The 22,921-nt window shown below is 43.5% G+C and overlaps 1 protein-coding gene across 1 annotated transcript in view; it reads right to left on the minus strand.

The window, feature by feature from the left end:
• Window positions 1-22,678, minus strand: part of lrrn1 (leucine rich repeat neuronal 1) — a 48,458-nt gene extending 25,780 nt beyond the window's left edge. Inside the window, exon 1 of the mRNA XM_078414471.1 lies at window positions 22,005-22,678. The gene's annotated coding sequence lies outside the window, so the exon portion shown is untranslated. The remainder of the gene's footprint in view (window positions 1-22,004) is intronic.
• Between the last annotated feature and the right edge of the window lie 243 nt (window positions 22,679-22,921).

Here is a 22,921-nt window from a genome sequence, read left to right on the forward strand (position 1 = left end):
TTACAGTGCAGCACCCGTAGTCAGGATCGAACCTGAGTCTCCGGCACTGCATTCGCTGTAAAGCAGCAACTCTACCGCTGCGCTACCGTGCCGCCCCTGGTGCCTAAATGGCCAAGTAGGGAGAGTTAGTTTTTCTACCTTTAATATTACACGACCTCTTAATCTCCACCCAAGCCAGCAGACTATGTCTCAGTTTAATACCCCACTGGAGAATTTGCACGCAAATTCATTGGGGACTCTAGTGTAGTACTAAGGGGAGTTTTATCAGATCTGTCAGCATTGAGATGACACTTTGAATCCAAAGCCTTCACAACCAAAACTATCTCAGCACCCCAAAAGAAAAGGATTTAAAATGATCGATGAAAAGCCTGTTTTCTAAAAGAAGTGAGCATTGAATACAGATAGTAAAATCAACCATTTCAAATTACCACAGTATTTACATCGATTCACACACTAACAAAGGGAAGGTTGAATCCTACCATTTTTACAGAACAATGTGCAATGGACTGCACTTTTAAGGAAAACTGATTCAGGAGAGGTTTCCAAAAACTGAGCAGCAAACAAAAACTCAAATTAAGGGAATCAATACACAGATATCACCACCTCGACTGCTGGTAAAAACTGTAGAGAAGCAATTTCACAGTTATTGATCATCATTCAAGACCCAAGCTCCACAACATTGTATTTTCATCTAACCTTAAGTCAAATCATCTTCTTGCTCAACTAAATCACCTTCCACTATTATTCACTCAATTATGTCCTTATTGATTGCTTGTGCCTTTCAGCACCAGACAATACTGGTAGCACCTCAGCCATCTATATACAAAGAAGCAAGAAGACACCAGGAATTTATTTATACTGGAAATGTCCAAATTAATGTTCAGCTTAAAAATTGGAATTGAAACCAGTGGATTTTCCCCAAATTCTCAAACACAGTGAACTGCCAACCGAAAAATGTCCAATTTGGACTGCAAACAGTTGAAGTCACAGAGCATTTGAACCCAAACTATATGGGGCGTGGCTGTGTTCTGCAGTTGCGGCTCACCGGCAGTCTCTCTGTCTTTTTTTTGTTTTTTTGTCTATTGTCATCGTTTAATGTGCGTTTTGTTCTATTTTTAACTCTGTGTATGTGGGGGGGTGGGGGAAACCTTTTTTCTAATCTCTTCCTCAACGGAGATGCGACCTTTACCGTGTCGTATCTCCGTTCACGCTACGGCCTAACATCGTGGAGTCGGCGGCCTCCAGCTGGGATCGACCTTGAAGACTCCGGTCGCAGGGCCTGGACTTACCATCTCGGAGGCTTCGGCCATGGGCCCTGCAGACCGCAACATCGGGAGCTCGCAGGTCCCTGGCTGGCGGCCAGTTTTTGGAAGCTCCAGCCGTAGCAGCTTCGACCGCCCCGAAGCGCGAGGTACGATCGACCCGCTCGCAGGCCCTTCATCGCCCTGCGTGGCTCGGCCGCAGCACTTTCCATCGCCCGGTGGGGGCTCAGGACCTTCATCGGCCTGCTCGGCTCGGCTCGGCCCTGGGACTTTCCATCGCCCGGTGGAGGCTCAGGACCTTCATCGGCCTGCTCGGCTCGGCCCTGGGACTTTCCATCGCCCGGTGGGGGCTTCAAAAAGTTGGGAGCCTCGATCACCTCGTGGCACCACGGGAGAAGAATGAGGAGGAGATAAGACTTTTCTTTGCCTTCCATCACAGTGAGGGTGTGCCTAGAGCAATCACTGTGATGGCTGTTTGTGTAAAAATTGTATCTGTGTGTCCTGTGCTTTTTGTTGTCTACTGCCGGACCCTGACGTGAGAGGACGCTGGCGTTGTTTATTCGCCGCTTTTCCGTTAGGATAGTTTGTCTGTTTGTTTTTATGTTATGATTGTTTATGTAAAGCGCTTTGAGCACCTGATAAGGCGCTATATAAAATAAATGCTTATTATTATTATTATTATTATATAATCCATTTCTTTTGTTCTTATAAGCAGCAGATCCAACAAGCTATATATTTGGATCAGAGTAGCAGCTGATATTACATCCATAAGTGTCTCCTTGTTTGATATATTATTTAGTGTTTCAGAAGTAAGAGGCCGTTCGGCCCACCAAACCAGGCCAACCATCGGTCACCCATTCACACTATTCTATGTTATCCCACTTTCTCACACTAGGGGTAATTTACCTTCAAACCCGCACATCTTTGAGATGTGGGAAGAGACCAGAGCAGCTGGAGGAAAAATACGCGGTTACAGGTAGAATGTGCAAACTCCACATAGACAGTACCCGAGGTCAGGATCGAACCCGGGTCTTTTACGCTGTGAGACAGTAGCTCTACCAGCTGTGCCACTGTAATCACTGAGATGAGCAATTCTTGAAATCTATCCATGAATGTGTAGCAATCAGAATGTCAAGAAAGGTGAATTAGATAGAATCTATTCTTGATTTCCCATAATATCTTTCATTTTTCATTCAAGGATAAAGAGTGTCAGGGTTTATGGGGAGAAGGCAGGAGAACGATGTTGAGAGGGAAAGATTGATCAGCCAGGAATGAATGTCAGAGGAGACTTGATGGGCCGAATGGCCTAATTCTGCTCCTATAATTGATCAACTTATGATAAATGAGGTCATTTATGCTTGGAGTCAGAGTACGCCTGATACTAAATGCGTACTTTGAATCTGCAAAGGACATGGAGGATCGCGATGTGGGGTATACTAACCTGCTGGGGGTGTCTGAATAAATCAAACAAATTCACTGCAACATGAAACACAAAATGCTGCTTTCTTCAATGCCTCATCTCGGATACAGCCAGAATAATCTTCAAAAGGGAGAACAGAATTACATCCTTCCATATTAATGAAATTAACCATTTGAATCTTACCACTTTGTGGCTACGCAACTCAGAACTGCAGGATTTCACTCACGGAATGATTAGCGCCTCACAATTAGCACCAGAGCACTGGCGTTTGTGCCAGTGAAAAGTGCTTAGTTTCTTCTTCAGCCTTCATATTACTTTTTTTCAGACTCCCTGATGGTGGGAAGTGTTTTAAGTGCTTTGAAGAAGGATGCATTCCATGTTGACAGATGACCGCATGCTGCCCGGTGATCATGGAAACTCTTGTGGCAATGTCATGCGTGTTTTAGTTTTAGATATACAGCGTGGAAACAGGCCCTTCAGCCCACCAAATCCACTCTGACCATTGATCAGCCGTACACTGGTTCTACGTTATCCCAGTTTTGCATGTTACACACAAAGGGAAATTTACAGAAGGCAACTATCCTGCACATCTTTAGAATGTAAGTGGGAAAACGAAGCACCCGGAGAAAACTCATGCATCACGGGGAGAACGTACAAAAACTCCATACAGGCAGCACCTATAGTCGGGATCAAACCCGGGTCTCTGGTGCTGTGCCACTGTGCTGTTAAAGAGTTGCTGACTTACCCATGTGGTTATTGTGTTTCACAAGATCTGCACTCACGGATTATAGTGGTGGATCTGAATTCGTGCACATTTGAATTAGCCTCCTAGGTACATGAATTGGCCACATTTTTTAACAAGATATTGATCATTTACTTCACATTCTCTCATGTGACGTATCCACCAGGTGGCGCCAGCAATGGCTGCCTCGCCAAGTCTGTCTGTCCCTTCCATCTTTGTTGTTTCACAGTACGTATTAAATGTATGTTTTTGTGTTTTTAAACTTGTTTTATGTGGGGGATGGAGGGGTTGGCTGGGGGATTTTAAAAAAAAATCTCTTACCTCGACGAAGATGCGATTTTATTCCGCATCGTATCTCCGTCCGCACTGCGGCCTAACATCGAGGAATCGGCGGCCTCTGCTGGAGACCGACCTCTGGAGCTCCAACCGCGGGAGCCTACGGACTTTAACATTGTGGAGCTCACGGTCTCTGGTTAGCTCCAGGCCACAGCTTCGAGAGCTCCAGGCCGCAGGAGCTTCGACCGCCCCGACGCGAGAGCTTCGATCGCCAGCTGTGGGAGCTTCGATCACCCCGACGGCTGGTTCGATTGCCCCGGCCATAGGAGAATAAAGAGGGAAGATGTTTAGACTTTATTGCCTTCCATCACAGTCAGGAATGTGTGGAATCTGCTGTGATGGATGTTTATGTTAACTTTTATGTAGTTGTGTGTCTTGTTGCTTTCTTTTTGATATGGCTGTTTGTTAATTCGAATATCACTGTATCTTAATTGGTGCACGTGACAATAAAAGACCTATGAAAGACAATAGAAGACCTTTCAAAGACATCTTGGTAGGTTAGTTGGCTAGTCTAAATCGTCTTTCAGTAGCAAAAGAACCAAAATAGGAGATGAAGGCTTTAGGCACCGCAGGTTGCAAAGCTCCAAGTGAATACGGCTGGTGAGAAAGCTGGCATAGATCCAGTTTTCTTTTTCAAGAGACGGTATGGAAACTGTGTCAAGGCACACTTTGGTCCACCAGGTCCACGCTGACTATCAATCACCCATTCACAACAGGTTTATCCCACTTTCTCATCCACTCCCTACGCACAGGGGGTAAATTTACCCTACAAACCCTCACCTCGTTTGGATGTTTTGAGGAAACAGTAACAAATCCATGTGGTCATAGGGAGAACGTGCAAGCTCCACACAGACTGTACCAAAGGTCAGGATCAAACACGGGTCTCTGGAGCAGCATCTTTACCGGTTGTGCCACTGTGCTGAACCATCTCAGAATGTACCATAAGTAGCAATTGTTCCAAAAAAAACACCTAAATAGCACCACAAGACACAAGTTCTCCATCCAAAGTACATTCTATACCCTTGATACTCAGAAATTTCACATAGGGACAAGTACAAGTTTATTAGCTGATTAAGGGATGGCAGGAAGTAGTTGCCTTTCATGTCAACGGGGTCAATATTCAAGTCAATCTCTCCCTCTAAAAGAGATGCTAGGACAGAATGGGGAACTGGTTAACGAGATACAATTTTAGGGCCAAGCAGTTGACTGGTTAATGAGATACAATCCCAGGACCAAAGACAGCTCTCCCATGACTGTGAATGCTCATGAAGATTTCACGGTGCACAGAGCTGTGTCCGCCTCCAGTCTTAAAATCCAGTACCAAGGGTTTTTATTCTCATTGGTAGCTATCGGAAGGATTTGCTTAGGGATTCCATCAGGAGAAGCGGCAGTTAGGGAATCAATCATTCGTTTAAGGTTAGACACAAAGTGCTGGAGTAACTCAGTAGGTCGAGCAGCATCCCTGGTGGAAAAGGATGGGTGATGTTTCGGGTCGGGACCCTTCTTCAGACTGAGAGTAGGGGGTATAGGGTGGGGGGTGTGGGGGGAAAGAGGCAAAGAGCTGAAGGCGAGAAAAGACCAGGACCAATCAGGGCTGGCCATAAATGACCTTAGGCACGGCAATGCCTGGTAGGACCATTGTTGGCTACGGAAGGCGAGCTCTCAAGAATTTGTCTAAGGTTCTTGGAATATAGTCCATTCCAACCATTTTCTCCAAATAAAGAGGTATTAAGTGAATGAGAGTTTGTAAATCAGCCCTTTCAGATACGAAAATATCCCAAATATAAATTTACATTCTCAATTGCCAAGACATCACCTCATGGGTCACGTAACAACAATTAGTTTCCCCCCAGCGTGTGCAGTGTTATAGATGCACTGGCACAGATTTAAGAAAGACAATGTGCCTTTCAAACTTGTGCCAGATTCAACAGAATCAGAGCAACCTCAGTGAAGTCAAATGGGAAGAGACAGTTGTTAAAACTGCAAATCGATCTTTGATTCAAATGAGGTAGTTTAAATGTATTAACTTCTTTCCCATTGCGTATGAAAATGTTTTAAAGTTATTTGTGTACTTTACGATGTTTTAACATTCACGAGCTTTCAGTTTCAGCGAAAGCATTGGCATCTGCTGGGCCCTGGGTGAGTGGGGAGGCAGCAGACACTGGAGTTGTCGAACCCATTATACAACTGCAAATGGATGCCTCAGCCAAGAAGAGCTTCAGCCTTGTGTTGACATGCAGGTGGCGGGATCTTCCAGAAGAGCTGCTGTCAGGACCACACCAAACTGAATGGCATGATTTGGGGGAGTGCAAGATCTACCCCCTTAAGATGTATCTAGTTTTATTATTCAACTAGACCAAGTGGACCCGCTGGGCCCAAACCTCTCCTGCATTGGTGCAGCACTCTCTCCTCCTCACCTCCTCCCCCCCGCCCTCCCCTCCCCTCCCCCCTCCCCCCCATTCCATCCCCCTCAACTCCCCTTATCCTCCCTCATCCCTCCCTCCCTTCTCCCTTCTCCCTCCCTAGGAGATAGATTTAAACTTTAAAATGTGGATAACTTTAAAAATATAACAACGATTTCAATGAAACTTCCTCCATTGGCACCAAAGGGACGACGGTGAATAAGGTGGGCCTAAAATTGTTGTGCTATCGTGTACCGTTTTATCTGTAGTTCAGGAACAAACAGACAAACAAGAGTTTTAGTATATAGATGTCATAGAATTCTAGTAAAGGTTGTTAGCCAAAAAGAGCCATCAATACACAATAAAATAATCTACATTTGTAGAGTCAAGAAAACCCATACTAGTAGAAAGTAATGCATAAAACTTGTCAAGAGTCTTAAATTAACCATCACAAATTGATTATTTTGAACATTCATTAAATGAAGGATTTTTGTTGATTTATTGTTTTCTCACTGTATAATTCAGTCTAGATTTCAAATGGATGGTGAAGTCAGATTCAGCTAAAAAAGTGAAACCTCAATCCTGTCTGCTTTGGGTTTAAACAGATGGGACAATGGGTGGCAAGCTAACCTATTCCTTATGGGTTGGCAATGCAAATAGTTTCAATGGAGGCAGTGGCCTCAATTCATCAAGAATATGTATTACCCAGTACTCTACAAAGATGTAGGTTGGAGATATTAATGGAAGTGAAAACTGGTATGGTGTTGCATCTCAAAGCATTTGAAGGAGGTGCACTGGATACCAGCGCATTGGTTGCCATGGTCCAAATTTTCATAAATCATAGTACGTGTAGGAAGGAACTGCAGATGCTGGTTTAAACTGAAGATAGACACAAAACGCTGGAGTAACTTAGCGGGACAGGCAGCATCTCTGGAGAGAAGGAATGGGTGACGTTTCAGGTCAGGCCTGAAGAAAGGTCTCGACCTGAAACAATAGACAATAGTCAATAGGTGCAGGAGTAGGTCATTCGACCCTTCGAGCCAGCACCACCATTCAATGTGATCATGGCTGATCATTCTCAATCAGTACCCCGTTCCTGGCTTTTCCCTTGACTCCGCTATGCTTAAGAGCTCTTTCTAGCTCTCTCTTGAATGCATTCAGAGAATTGGCCTCCACTGCCTTCTGAGGCAGTGAATTCCACAGATTTACAACTCTCTGAGTGAAAAAGTTTTTCCTCATCTCCGTTCTAAATGGCCTACTCCTTATTCTTAAACTGTGGCCTCTGGTTCTGGACTCTTCCAACATTGGGAACATGTTTCCTGCCTCTAATGTGTCCAACCCCTTAATAATCTTATATGTTTCGATAAGATCCCCTCTCATCACCCATCACCCATTCCTTCTCTCCAGAGATGCTGCCTGTCCCGTTGAGTTACTCCAGCTTTTTGTGTCTATCTTTCATAAATCATAGAATGGTTTTCACAGATTGAAAGGGTAGCAAATATCATCTCATTATTCAAGAAAGGGACAAGGGAAAGTATAACTTTGATCTCTTAGCTTGACAGTGGCAGTATAAATGCTAGAATCTACAGTATTCCAGTGTAAAATGGTATCAGGGAATTTAGGAAATAGAATTGGCATATGATTTAAAATTTAAAGCGATCGATTTAAGAGATTTGTCCAATATTATTTATTTCAAGTTTGCAATGTACCTAAACCAAAAACCTTTTACAAGGTGATATGCAAGCAAGATTAGGCTGCAAGGCATTGAGGCAAAACATAAGCACAGCCAAGGATTGATTATCAGGTTGTTTGGTGTTGGAAGACTGTGGCTCACAGGTTGCTCAGTAGTGCTTGGCCTATGCGTAGATGACTTTGATCACCCAGTGTATTTGATTTCTGCGCTCTATAATGGCCCAACACGGTACAGGAGACAATCGAGGACTTACAAATTCCAGACTTGCAATCTACATGCTTAGTTCATCTATGAAAATAAATTAGTTTTAAATTGAGAATACTCCCATAATAAAAAACTTTTGCTTGATGTGTCCTCGTGAAGAACAGATTGCCATAATCAATTTTATCTATTCATTGTAAATGGATTGGCTTGAAAAATATTTCAGAAGTGTTTAAAGTGGACAGAATGATCTGCAGGTGCTGGAATCTTGAGCAAAACAATGTGCTGGATGGAGTAAGTCAACAGGTCAGGCTACACCTCTGGAGGTCATGGATAGGCAACCTTTCTGGTTAGGACCCTTCTTCAGATAAAGTAAAGGGGGGGGGGGGGGGAAGAACTGGAAGCTGGAAAAGAGGTGGAACAAGACAAAGCCAGACAGGTGGATACAGATGAAAAGGTTTGATTAACATATATTGGACAAAGGCAAGGGATGAAAAGATGTCAGATAGGGAGAGAAGAAGAGTGAAGTACAAAGACAGAAGGAGGGATATAGGTGGAATGGAACAAGAATGAAGGAAAGGAGACGGGAGCACAGGAAAGAAAGGGGGTGGGGGGGGGAGGAAAGAATGTTACCTGAAATTGCAGAATCCTTTTGCTCATATCTTTGTGTAAACTACTCAAGCAGAAGAGAAGATGCTGTTCCTCTAGTTCACATGTGGCCTCACTGAGGCTACCGAGGCAAAGGACAGAAAGGTCGCAATGGGAAGGAGAGTCCAAATGGTTGGCAACCACCATTTAAAAATGCACTTGTCACATTTTTAAAACAATCAATGCATACAAGAATTTCTTCTTCCAAACTACTCCGTTATATTTAATAGGTCGTCACTAAAAGCAAAAATATTACCATGCAGACATTTTACTTTTGAATTAAGTACACCCCTCCCCCCCCCCCCCCCCCCCCCCCCCCACCCCCCCCCCCCCCCCCCCACCCCCCATCTCTCACCCACCCAAAAAGAAAACATTTTGATAATTAAACAGGTACAACACAAGTGAACAAATAAAGGTGAAACGACAATCTTGGTGTAAAAGCTGTTTTTCAACATATCTTGTGAAGGATGTTCTTTCATTTGAGATGAACCACAATTGCACTCTGAACGGACAAAGTCATTTTACTGTTGATTTTCAACCATTTTCTTAAAGTGCTCCATGAACAGCAATAGAGCAAAGGATGGGCTGGAGATAGGATGCAAAATTCATTCATGCATTCAGGATGCAAAATTGCAGTCCTGTACTCATATTCAGTACATTCTTTGTCAAGATTTCTCTGCTGACCTAGATAATCCTTTTCTAAGATCATTAGCAAAAGTCAAATGTACTGCTGTAACACAAGTACCTATCCTCCCTTCAATTTGTACCTACATCACTGCAGCAGGCTGAATGGATTAAAAGATGCTTCGTTCCTACTCTTCCCCTGCTGTATGGTGGGGCAAGTAATTGAAGGCGACAGCCATGAATATTGTATTTACACTATCTCAATAATGTAGTTTGATTCAGAAGTATAACAAGCAAGGGTGGTGGAAAAGAAATACAAAACATTCTAAAATAATCAGCTGCTGTCGATTAATTCCCGAGTTTTTTTTTTGCTTCTGCTGAGAATAACTGCAAAGCATTCATTGACCTGGACTGGCAAATTATACTACTGACTTTGTGCACATTAATGAATAAGCTGTATCCCCTTTGCCATCACTCCATGCTATAATGTTCAATTACTCTGCAGCCTGTCCCTTTTAAGTCCCCTCACTACTTACATCCTAGGTTCCCATGTGTTTTTAAAGGACATTCGTAATACTGGTGCCCAAGGTGACACACTTAATGACTACTGACACCAATGTCCATTGTGATAAAGTGCTTCGAGTTGTTGCTAATGATGCATATGAACTCCTGCCTTAGTAAGGTCTTGGACCCACTACAATTTGTTAACAAGAGTTCAACAGGGGATGCAATTTCCTTGGCTCTCCGTATTTGCACACAAATGTTTATGTCAGGCCCATCATCCCCTCTAATCTTAGACTGGTCATGAACCTTGTCTTTGCTTATTTCTATGCAACGATTGGATCCTCTATCTCGGTGGCAGACTGCAATCAGTCCAAATTGGCAATAGCATTTCTACCTTGCTGACCATCGACACACAAATGCTTCAAGGTTGTGCACTCAGTCCCCTGCGCTACTCTTCCTAGACTCACGACTGTGTAGCCAAATCCAGCTCCAACATCATCTTTAAATTTGCCAATGTTACCAACATTTTTCGATGAATAATGGGTAATGATGGATTAGAGTACATCAGAGATGGATCAGAGCACAGAGGGGAGATTGTTGCACTGGCACCATATTATCAATCTTGCTCTCAATGTCAACAAGACCAAGGAGCTCATTGTTGACATCAGAAAAGGAAAATGCACCAGTCTTCATCAATGGGATGGTGGTGGAGAGATCAGTAGTTTCTAGTTCTGGAGTATCTCTGAAGATCCGTCTTGGGCCCAACACAGTGATGCAATTACAATAAAAACATAACATTTCTCATTCCTCAGAAGTCAGAGGAGATTCAGTATGTTGCCAAATACTCTGTACATATATACAGTAGAGAGCAAACTGACTGTAGCGCCACTGCCTGGTTTGTTAACACGTGCCCCCAGGAATGAAGAAGGGAAGGAATACCCAATGTTAAACTAGAGTAAAACTTTTTCATGAGGAGGAATTGTTGATCAGAAATCCAAAGCTTAATTAGTGCATGGCACCAAACTTACAAGGACCCTATTCCAGAAAATTAAGATCCAACTTCCATCTTAATGACTTGGATCAAGTTTGCTGGAGAGGTGCAATTGCTCATATTTCTCATTGAATTTAACCCTCTATCATCCCCATCAAATACTATTAATTTACAGAGGTAAAAGGGGCAGTTGTACCTATTGCAGCTGGCTACATGGTATTTTGTTTTGCATGATCCCTACTCCAAACAGGATAAAGATAAATTGTGTTTTTTGTTTGTTCTTGTTGACTATGACACTTGAACAATAAACAAACTCTGGCAGAAGCTCATTTGCTCAGTGAAGCATTTTATTTTGGATGTGAACACCAGTTAGCATAATTGTCACAGATCAAATTTACAACATTCGATTTAGCCATCATTTTTTTTCTTACAAGCAGGACTGGTCCCTTTTTCATACATTTGGTGTGCTCGCGTCAGTGACAAGGAAACATTTTAGTCCTGACGCACAATCCCCCCTCTGCAACCTAAATCTCTGCAGATCCGATTTATGAAAATCTCCTCTTAAATTTATTTTATTCGCCAGTAATTGGTCCAAGAACAGAATGAATAGCTGCAATCGGTATTGGTGCAAGATTAAGCCAGGAAAATGGCTGGCTGCAAATCCACAAACAAGAGTGGACGCCACTGAGAAATCAGCTTGGCTACTTCAGCTTGGCTACTCTTGGTTCAAGTCATTGCATGCTTTGTGAGAAAGATGGTTTATTGTTTGTAGAAATTAATCACCAATATTCCTGTAGGTTCGAAACTGCCTAATGAGAAGTGGTGGATTAACATTTGGATTGGAATAAATACCCATGCAACAGTGATTCCATCCGGAAACATGCCCTTGAATGACTTAGTCTGCTTTCCAGTTTAGAGTTGAGATACAGTGTGGAAACCAACCTTCGGCCACCGAGTCCATTGCTCACCTGTTCACACTCGTTCTATGTTATCCCACTTTCGCATCCACTCCCTGTACATTAGGGACAATTTACAGAAGCCAATTTACCTTCAAACCAGCACGTCTTTGGAAACCCGAGCACCCAGAGTGAACCCCACACGTTCACAGGGAGAACGTGCAAACTCCACACAGACAACAACTGGTGTCAGGATCGAGCTGGGATCTCTGGCACTGTGAGACAGAGCCATTACCGTTGTGCCCCTGTGCCACCCTGAACATGTTTAAAATATTAATAAATACGCAAAGTGCATTAGAAGATGCTTGGTACCCACTGGTGTGCAGAAGTAAAATCAGGAGCTCAAACCAAGCAGAAAGCAGATGCAAACACAAGCCTTCAACTTCCATTGGTTATGGGCATTACGAAAAAAGAGAATGCTTTAAATGTTAACCCTTCTTGATACAGCAAGTTAAGGTCCCTTTATCTAGGGCATAAATGTAACCAGGTCTACTCAGGTGCCTGAATACCAGTGGGCTTAATTTATTTACTCAAGTCTCAATGGACCTTTGACACAAATCTAGAACACTGTTTATGCAGCTGCAGTGGTACCTTTGGGTATTATGTCAGCATGATTCTTCTAAAGCAAACTCTGTGGGGATGGCTGATAATCAGCAGTGACAGCCAGAATAGATAATCCGGTTTCTGTTTACATGGAGTTTGTTACCAGAGACACCTGAGCTCAGCCTGGCATGAGCTGGCAGAGTAATTAGAGTCAAAGTGTAGCAGATTCAGACCAGGCTTCAGGAAGGGAACACGTTTAGCAAGGGGATGTTAAAGACCAGTGCAAATGTAAAAGTGGTTTGTTTCGTCCACGTATGTCCTCTGCCCCAACTTCTATCAGGATGGGAGGTGTGGACTGCATTCATCTGCAGTAGAATTGTCTTTACTGTTAGCTCAGGTAGCCTTCAAAAGCTCCATCTCATGATTAAGATAGATCAGGAAACATCCCCTATCATTCTCTCAACCACCAGGTAGTCCCTAAGAGGAATTGCCAGATTCTGTGGGATCTTGCTATATCAAAGGGGCAAGTCTTTCACCAGCCCATTCAAATACAATTGCGTACAATGTGCCAACAGCCATTAACAAAGGACATCAAGCACAATCAGCACCAGAGACCCGGGTTCGATCCTGACCACAGGTTCTCCCCATGACCTGCGTGGGTTTTCGCCGGGACCTCCAGTTTCCTCCCACACTCCAAAGACATACAGGTTTGTAGGCTAATTGGCTTTGTGTAATTGTAAATTGTCCCTAGTGTGTAGCATAGTGTTAGTGTACAGGTTGGTTACTGGTCAGCACGGACTCAATGGTCCAAAGGGCCTGTTTCCACTGTATCTCTAGACTAAACTAAATAGATGTCTTTCACTGTTCAGTCTAATGGCTTGTCGACTGTAGAAGATGGCTGGAAGCATTGTATACAGCTTGTACAGAGTCAGAGTCATGTAGCATGGAAATAGTCTCTTGATGCTGACAAACAATCAAAGAGCTGCCTTTTTAGTCAGAGTGCCGGCCATGTTAAATTTATTCCAACACAGCTTCCACTCCATCAGCGAACAAACGCATTACCCAATTGATGTAAAGATGCAGAATGGAAACAGGCCCACCAATCCACAATGACCATCGATCATCCTTTCACACTTGTTCTATGTTATCCCACTTTTGCATACACACCCCTGCACACTAGAGGCAATTTACAGAGGATAATTAACCTACAAACCCACACGTCTCACAGGGAGAACGTGTAAACTCCACACTAACAGCACCCGATGTCAGGATTGAACCTGGTTCTCTGGTGCTGTGAGGTAGCTGCTCTATCAGCTGTGCCACCTTGTCCAAATTACACATTATTGGGTGGTCACGATGGCGCAGCAGTAGAGTTGCTGCCTTACAGCGAATGCAGCGCCGGAGACCCGGGTTCCATCCCGACTACGGGTGTTGTCTGTGTAGAGTTTGTACGTTCTCCCTGTGACCTGTGTGGGTTTTCTCCGAGATCATCGGTTTCCTCCCACACTCCGAAGACATACTGGTTTGTAGGTTAATTGGTTTGGTAAATGTAAAATTTGTCCCTGGTGGGTGTTGGACGGTGTTAATGTGCGGGGATCGCAGGTCGACGTGGACCCGGTGGGCCAAAGGGCCTGTTTCCGCACTGCATCTCTAAACTAAACTAAAAAGGAGGTAAACAATTACGGCAAATGCAAATTGCAAGCTCATGTATAACAGATGCATAGGGGGCAGGTCCTCCTTGGTCTGCTAAAAGTTCTTTAGTCTCCATTGTGTCATTCTCGCTGGGACTTTGTTCAGCCTCTAATCGAGGAAGGGGGTTACCCAGAGAGAAATAGTCATGGCATCTGTTGCCAAGCCACGTGGTTTAGCAAGTAAAAAGATTACTTTTAATTCAGAGAACAGGGGGGGATTGCAGAAGCAGGTTGTTAATTAGCTATCTCACTTTATACTGCCGCTGCAGTATGACCAAGCCATTTGAAGATGTGCCCATTCTGATCACTGTGATCCAATCTATTGCTCTCCCAATACGAGGGTTCATCAAGAAAGTCCATATAAAAGAATGAGAGGAATAGATCAGGTAAACGCACAGTCTCCAGCCCAGAGCCGGGATTCGAGAACCGATTCGGGCATAGGTTTAAGTTGAAGGGGGAAAGATTTTAATAGGAATCTGAGGGGTAACATTGAATGAATGAATAAATGCATGAATGAATAATACCTTATTGTCACAAGTGACATGCCACAATGAGATTCTTTTTTTCACGTACCCAAGGTATGCAAAGAGTCACCACACATAGGGCGCTGACTATGTTACAAAGTAGTCCATCTAGTCTCCAATGGTCTCGGTGCCCCCAATGCTGGGTCCCCCTTTGTTTCTGGCAGCGTGTCCGACTTCCAGATGTCTGGCACCACGTGGCCCGTCCAACCTGCAGCACCCTCTGCCGACCTGTCCACCACCTCCAGTGCCCCTGACCCAGACTGTGCCACCCGTTTGGTCACAGCTCAGTTTGGGAACAGCTCCATCCAGGACCGTAAGAAATTGCAGCAAATTGTGGACACGGCCCAGGCCATCACACAAACCAACCTTCCTTCTATCGATTCCATTTATACCTCACGCTACCTCGGTTCGGCCATCAGCATAATCAAGGACAAGTCACACCCTGGCCATGTCCTCTTCTCCCCTCTCCCATCAGGCAAAAAGGTATAGAAGTGTGAAAATGCACACCTCCAGTTTCAGGGACAGTTTCTTCACAGCTGTTATCAGGCAACTGATTCATCCTACCACAACCGACCATCTACTTCTTTGATGTCCCTCAGACTATCCCTGACCGGACCTTGCTGGCTTTACCTTGCACTAAATGTTATTCCCTTGTCATGTATCTATACACTATAAATGGATTGATTGTAATCATGTATTGTCTTTTTACCGACAGGTTAGCACGCAACAGAAAGCTTTTCGCTGTACCTCGGTACACGTGACAATGAACTAAACTGAAACTGAAACTGCCCTCGAGCCGCCAACCTCGCCCTCGACTGGTGCCCTCCCGGAGGAAGTAGTTGAGGCAGGGACTATCGCAACGTTTAAAACCAATTAGACAGGTACATGGATAGGACAGGTTCAGAGGGATATGGGCCAAATGCAGGCAAGTGGAACAGGTGTAGATGGGACATGTTCGTCAGTGTGGGCAAGTTGGGCAGAAGGGCCTGTTTCCACACTGTACGGCTCTAAATTAAACACTAGTTGTAAACACTAATTTTCTTCAAGCACAAAATTAAGGAAAGACAGCCCAATCACAGCAGTTATAGCTTTTAGATTGATTGCATATTCCCAAATTTAAATGACTGTTGGTGAGCCCAAGGTACCACTAAAACTTTGAGCTGAAGAATTTACACCCACAAGTAGTAGTGGCAAAACAATAGATTATTTATTCACAGCAGTCTGAACTAACCATCCATTGATTCAGTCATATGGGCAGGTTATTAAGACAAGGAGACCTATTCTCCACTAGGTTTTTACCAGCGACTAACTGTGGCTGAGCTGAACTCAGATTAGTCCAGACCAATGTTAAACTCCTTCGAGCATCGCGTCTGCATTTCATTCCATCACTATGGAGCCCTATAAATGCCACCACTGTCCACCTCAGAAATAAGTGAAGAGACATCTGCACAGTGCACATGCCTGCCAGAACAACCAGACACCCAGACTGTGAAGCCTTTGTTTACGGTCATGTTTGATGCCGAGTCTGGAACAGCTTCTCTTCAGCTAATTAAATCAGTCAGTTAATAAATCCAACTCAAACAGCATTTCAGATTAAAAAGTTGATCTCAATGACAAAACAAAAAAATTGAAGCCATTGAAATCCTGAACATTTGATGACAAAGGGGAAAGTAGTGAAGAGAATGCCAAACATTCAATGCTTTGAAGAAAGCAATCAACTTTTCGAACAGAAAAAGCAAATTAAGAACAATGCCGTGTTATTAAATAAGACCACATGACCAAGGAGCAGAATTAGGCCTTTCGGACCATCAAGTCTACTCCACCATTCAATCATGGCTGCTCTATATTTCCATCTCAACCCCATTTTCCTGCCTTTTCCCTCTAATATTTGACGTCCTAACAAATAAGACCAATATTAGATCCAGCAATATTAAAAATAACTCAAACGGTTGATATTGTACACAGTGTGTACATCGCACATTGATGGAAATCTGAAATCTGAAATCTGTTCTTGCAGCATTTCACCTGTAAGTGGAAAAGCCACAAATGATGCTTATAAAGTACTCGGAAGAACAGAAGGTGGAGAGACAGATAATGTGCCCACAGTGTGGCACGGTGGCACAGCGGTAGAGCTACTGCCTTACAGCACCAGAGACCCGGGTTTGATGCCGACTATGGGTACTTGTCTGTACGGAGTTTGTACGTTCTCCCCCTGACCTGTGTGGGTTTTCTCCGAGATCTCCGGTTTCCTCCCACACTCCAAAGACGTACAGGTTCATTGTCCTGGTATAATTGTAAAATTGTCTCTAGTGTGTGTAGGGTAGTGTTAATGTGCGAGGATCACTGGTCGGTGCAGACTCGGTGGGCCAAAGGGCCCGTTTCAACGCTGCATCACTCAACTAAACTAAAGGTGTTGTCATTCATCTTTCAGTGTAGATCTGTTGTGCCATTTAAAAAAAAGTGCCTTATTGCTTTCTGGATTATGGATTTGACCAATAGTTTACTTTTTTAAAGTCGAAAGTACTGGCTTGGTTGGATCATTTTAACCAGAAGCAACAAATTGAATGGTGACATGCCCCTGGATAGCCATGAATTATCCTTTGCCACCATTGAAGATTCTCATTTGTTGGACTAGTGTAGATGGAACATTTTGGTCAGTGCGGACAAGTTGGGCCGAAGGGCCTGCTTCCACACTTCCAATCCGGCAAGTCGTTTTGCGGGGTCACTGGGAATAGGTCTCGGACAGACATGAGGGAGATGCATTTTGAGTGGTTTTGATGGTAACTTTTATTGACCATTCAATCTTCTGCCAACTGCACTATAGAAAAACGTTTTTTTTAAAAAATATAGTTGCTTTGCATCCGTTAAGGTCATAGTTTTTTTTTTAAGATTACTTTTAAATGGCTTAAATGAAGTTAATTTCCACGAGTTTTAGATTCAAAGAAGGTCATATAAAACTGATCGCTTTACGAAAGATTCAAAATGCAAAAGACAAGTTTAGCGCAAATGTTTGAAAGTCCTTATTTGAAATCGACCATTGTGTCGAGCTGACACACGTGACTGCCTGTTGTACAAAGTGATGTGGAGGTTGTGGGCAACAAAACATGTAGCTTAGACAACCCATGATGAACTTAATGGCTTCCTTTAAACCCTGCCTTGTGATTATTTAATCCACTCAAGCTGTTCACAGCACATGACCCCAGGATGAGGTTAAATTCTATTTAATGCGCAGAAGGAAAATGAGCTTGCTCTGCAGTTTCCAACAACAAATATTTTGTGCATTGGTGCAAATGGTTTCTGCTTGGTTGTAGCAAATTGCTGAAAATCATGCTAAAAATGTACATGGCACTAATGTTTTAAAATAGAGTTAAAGAAAGCCACAATGGCGCTGCAGAGATCTTTAGAACAAGTCAACATCCTTGGAGCCTGATGATCGTGTTAATTGCATGTCTTTTTTTCCCAGATAGAAATAGCTGCATATCCCTTGTTCATGAAATAGAGGTCACTTGCACTCACTACCTCCTGCTGAAACTTCTCTGCACTAATGCGCAAAGGCAGCCAGAAGCAATTCAGATGACTTCATTAATATTTATTTAGTGCCATGATGGTGTTAAAGAATGGCAAGCCAAGATCGGCGTATTGGGTCCCTCATTAGAGTGCCCCAACATCAGAGCTTTACAGGGCAAAACTGACAAGCCCAACCAAGAACTCAAATATCAGCTTACAGCCCAGTGGTATGAATATTGATTTCTCTCTCGTACAGTAGCCCCGGCATTCCCTCTCTATATCTCTCGTTTCCCGTTACCATCTATATCTCTCATTTCCCTTATCCATAACCAGTCTGAAGAAGGGTCTCGACCCGAAACATCACCCATTCCTTCTCTCCAGAGATGCTGCCTGTCCAGCATTACTCCAGCTTTTTGTGTCCATCTTCAAACATCACCTAGCTCGTTCCCCAACCCCACCACAACTACTACTACTGACTGGCGAGAAGCTTTTTTTTTTGTAGCAACAGCAATAATGTATCAGAACTCTAAAATAAAATCCATGCTTACTGGCAAAGCCTGGACAGAAGTTTGAGATATAAATGAATAATAAATTTTAAACTTTCAATGCATTAAACAAGGAGGTGCAATACCATCAGTTGCATTATTATTAATTATTATTATTATTATTATTATTATTATTATTATTATTATTATTATTATTATTATTATTATTATTATTATTATTATTATTATTATTATTATTATTATTATTATTATTATTATTATTATTATTATTCAACAAGGGTGTACAAGTTGCTTTATGTAGGGGTTTTTTTAAGGGACATCTCGAGACATTCCAAGAAAAGGCTGTGTAGCAGGCTATTGAATTATTTCTGTAGTGCAATCACCATTGGAATAGCCAATTTGCACACAGTAAACAACAACAAGTGGCAATTTGCCATGTGTGCCCATATGATAGTACTGTACATGCCCATTCAAATGCACCACAGAGCAGGGGGAAATACAAATTCAAGCAATAAACTCTAGAATAAAGTGCTTTATCCATAAAGATACCTAATCCATATTGAATTACTGATGACTGCAAAGGCCCCTCTGGTTCATTATAATCCTCCAGGAAAATACATTTTCCATCCTTCCCCAGATGATTAATGCTTAACGGCCCACTGATATTGAAAAACAAGTTCTCGTTCAAGGAACACTTGGGCATGAAGGATAAACGCATGCCTTGCCAGTGCTGTACACATTCCCTGAGGGAATAAATAAATCTGTAAGTGAGATTGAGGGGTAAACATTGGCAAGAGCACAAGGGATGGCTCATCTGTTTGCAAAATAGTGCTTTGGGATACATCTTTTGCATACATCCGAGACTGCAAATGTGATCTCAGTCTTGTCCAAACAGCAGCAGTGCACCACCCAGATCTTGTACCCGAGTCTCTGGAGTCGGACTCGAGCCCACAACGCAGCAGAGTGCTACCCTCAGATCAAATGTTCAAAACACATCAACCGACCCGAAACGTCACCCATCCCATTCCTTCTCTCCAGAGATACTGCCTGTCCCGTTGAGTTACTCCAGCATTTTGTGTCCATCTTTGGTTTAAACCAGCATCTGCAGTGCCTTCCTACACGTGGGTCTCCAAGTGACTGACATCACCCCAACATGTATCGCTGAGAACTTGAAAACTTACTTGTGTGTGAATTGTTTGGGACTGAGAGTTTGCAGCAGCTGCCCTTTCGACGAGGAGAATTGGCCTCGCAGTTGCACACTGCAACGTTATTTAAGGGGAATGTGGTATCTGACATGCAGTATTGTCACTGAAGTTATTGTTTGAAGCAATTCGCTTTGAATAACCATTGTAACCACCGAACATATTCAGCCACTGATAAACCATTAAATATCAGTAATTGATTAGGATTTGACGCTCAAAAAAACAGATCAATATCAAGCACAATTGAATGAATGCACATCGTGCAACATGAATGCAAGATAATTTTCTAAAAAAAAACCCCTTCGCAATATACAGCAGTGCATTGCAATATTGAAACATTTAAAAGTAAGGAAGATTTCCGAGCACGAACTACGACCTACTTCCACTGCAAAACATGTCGATAAAAGGAAGGCTGATATTCTGCATAGCTTTTCATAAATTTACATATTCAGATGGCAAAATACACAATAGGTTACATTAATTAGACACCATTAGCATTGGGTGTTAAACTCAAGCATGCGAACACACTGGGAAGTGGAATGACTTTCTGTCTTATAATTAGAAGCCCATGTTGGCCAAAAATGCCTTTTGACCACTGCACTGTTAGTTTTATTAAATGCTTTAGGAAGCCATTCTGAATAATTGCCGGTACTGCTGATAAGATGACCTGGGTCATTGCTATCGAGGCGCTTCGAGTAGCACGTCCCATGTGTGCAGGGACTCAGGAACTCGCCGAGTCAAATCAAAACCCACCCTGAGAATAACTTCACAAGCGCTCCCAGTCTATGGAAACACAAATATTTAGTTTAAAATAGGGAGGTCCCAAAATTACTGCACGTGCGCTGTGTTTTAATCCAAATGCATTGGAAATCAAAAGAATAAGCTGTTTGTTTAACGCGATATGTCCCTTTTTTTTCAAAAACACCAAACACTGGGGGAAAAAAAACTTACAGGCATTTCCTTTGTAAACATCACTTTTATAGTTGAAACATAGGCTAGTCTTCTCACTAATTAATCCACTTAAAACGGGAGAATTTTTTTTGGGGGGGGAGAGAGACACAAAACTGCAAAGGAAAATGTACCGTTACAAACCAAAAGAGAAGGGGGGGGGGGGGGGGCAGGGAAGAGCCCCAAAGTAAAACTTTGTGTAGAGTGGGGAAAGTAAATGTCTAAGGATGCATCCCACAGACTGTGCAGAAGTTGCGCCTTGTCTTATCCCGTCTCCCCCCACCCCTCTGCATTCTTTCCCGAAGAAGGAACAGCTGCTCAGGGGAGTAAGGGCAAGGGAGCACAAAGTCAATACAAGAGGCACATTAGTATAGTTTATATACAGAGCACCGCAGCAGCTGCCAGGCTTGTTTGCATACCTTTAGACTAGCTCCATTTGGTCACTCAGACTCCTTTTAAATCACCAACAATGTTTGGATGTTAACCCTCTCTCGCTCTCTCCCCTCCTCCAAGATTGCCTTGTAAGGCTACGAAGAGGGGGAGGTGGGGTGTGGGAGGAGGGGGGGTTGGGTGAAGGACTGTGTCCCTGTGCATGAATAGCCCTTTGACTAGGTCTGAGACCCCTGTCACACTCTGACAACCACGTTCACACGCGCAACTTGTTAGTAGTCTTTTGTCCGTGAGCTTTCCTTGTCTGCTGTCGAACTCGAGGTCCGAGAGAGAGAGGGAGAGAGGGAGAAGGGGGGAGGGGGTCGCCTTTCAAGGGTGGGACACATACAGAGAGCAGCCAAGCTGAAGGTCTCCGTCCAGTCTCCTCGCCAAGCATTATGAAAGGTGACAGCGGTCTCTACGATCGTGGAAACACAGGGCCCACACTGAGCTTCCCACTTCCCCTTTAAAAGGCCCATTGTCCCTTTAGATTCCTCCTTGCGAATAAAGGCAGGGGAATGTAGCCTCATTTAAATGGAAATCAGAGATTAGGGGAGGCTGGGTGGAGGGCGAGCATGCCTTGCGTTTCACAGGCAAGCATTCCACCTACATTGTACATATATATATATATATATATATATATATATATATATATATATATATATATATATATATGTGTACAATGTAGGTAGAATGCATATATATATACATATATATATATATACATATATATACATATATATATATATATATATATATATACATATATATATATATATATATATATATAAACTGTTCAAATTAATAATTGTCAGAGGAATCACAAGTCTAACACAAAAGACTCGTGTAAGAGAGAAAGAATAGCAGAGGCTTACCCAAGTCAGGTGAAGTGTTGCATCCAACTGCAGGTCATACACTGGGTGCAAACTGGTCGCACGGTGAGTCGGGGCTTGTGTGCAGTCACCGTGAGAGGCTCGTTTAGTTAATTGCAAGCAACCCCGCAGTCCTCTCCCGGTTCTCGGGATCTCAGCACAATTTCCTCCCCATCGCCGAGAAGAAGCATTTAGCTGGAAGCTTCAAATTCACGAACGACGCGATCGCTGCATGGGGAAACGATCTCCCCCCTCCCTCTCCCCCCTCCCCCGGGCTGCAACAACACGCGAGTTAGTCTTGCAGCTGGGAGGATGACAGCGAGCCAAGGCAGGCTCTCTCTCTCTCTCTCTCTCTCTCTCTCTCTCTCTCTCTCTCTCTCTCTCGCCCTCACTCACACTCACACCCTCTCTCCCTTTCTCTCCCTCTCTCACACACACTCTCTCCCTCTCTCTCACACACACTCTCTCACACACACTCTCTCACACTCTCTCTCTCTCTCTCTCTCTCTCTCTCCCTCTCTCCCCCTCTCTCTCTCTCTCTCACACACACTCTCCTCTCCACAGCCTCTGTCAGCGAGCACCTGGGACTATATAATACAGCAGTCGGATGACTCCTAGCGCTTGATTGGCGCTTGCCCGCCGCCTATCAAAGAACACAGTCAAGCAGAAACCCATCTGCAAAGCCGGTCGAGGACACAAAAGAGGCGCTTTGAGTGGGGAGAAGTTACCGTGAGAACAAGGCAGAGTTTGGGCTTGGGGAAGCCGGCGTAGTCAGGGATGCCCTCGAGCATTATTCTCCCTGAGCGTTCAAGGTAACCGACCAAACGCGACAGCCCTCTGTGTGTGTTACAATTTGCAGGAAGGAACTACAGATGTTGGTTTAAAGCGAAAATAGACACACACACACACACACACACAAA

Source organism: Rhinoraja longicauda, chromosome 17, assembly GCF_053455715.1.
Source record: "Rhinoraja longicauda isolate Sanriku21f chromosome 17, sRhiLon1.1, whole genome shotgun sequence".
NCBI classification, from domain to species: Eukaryota; Metazoa; Chordata; class Chondrichthyes; order Rajiformes; family Arhynchobatidae; genus Rhinoraja; species Rhinoraja longicauda.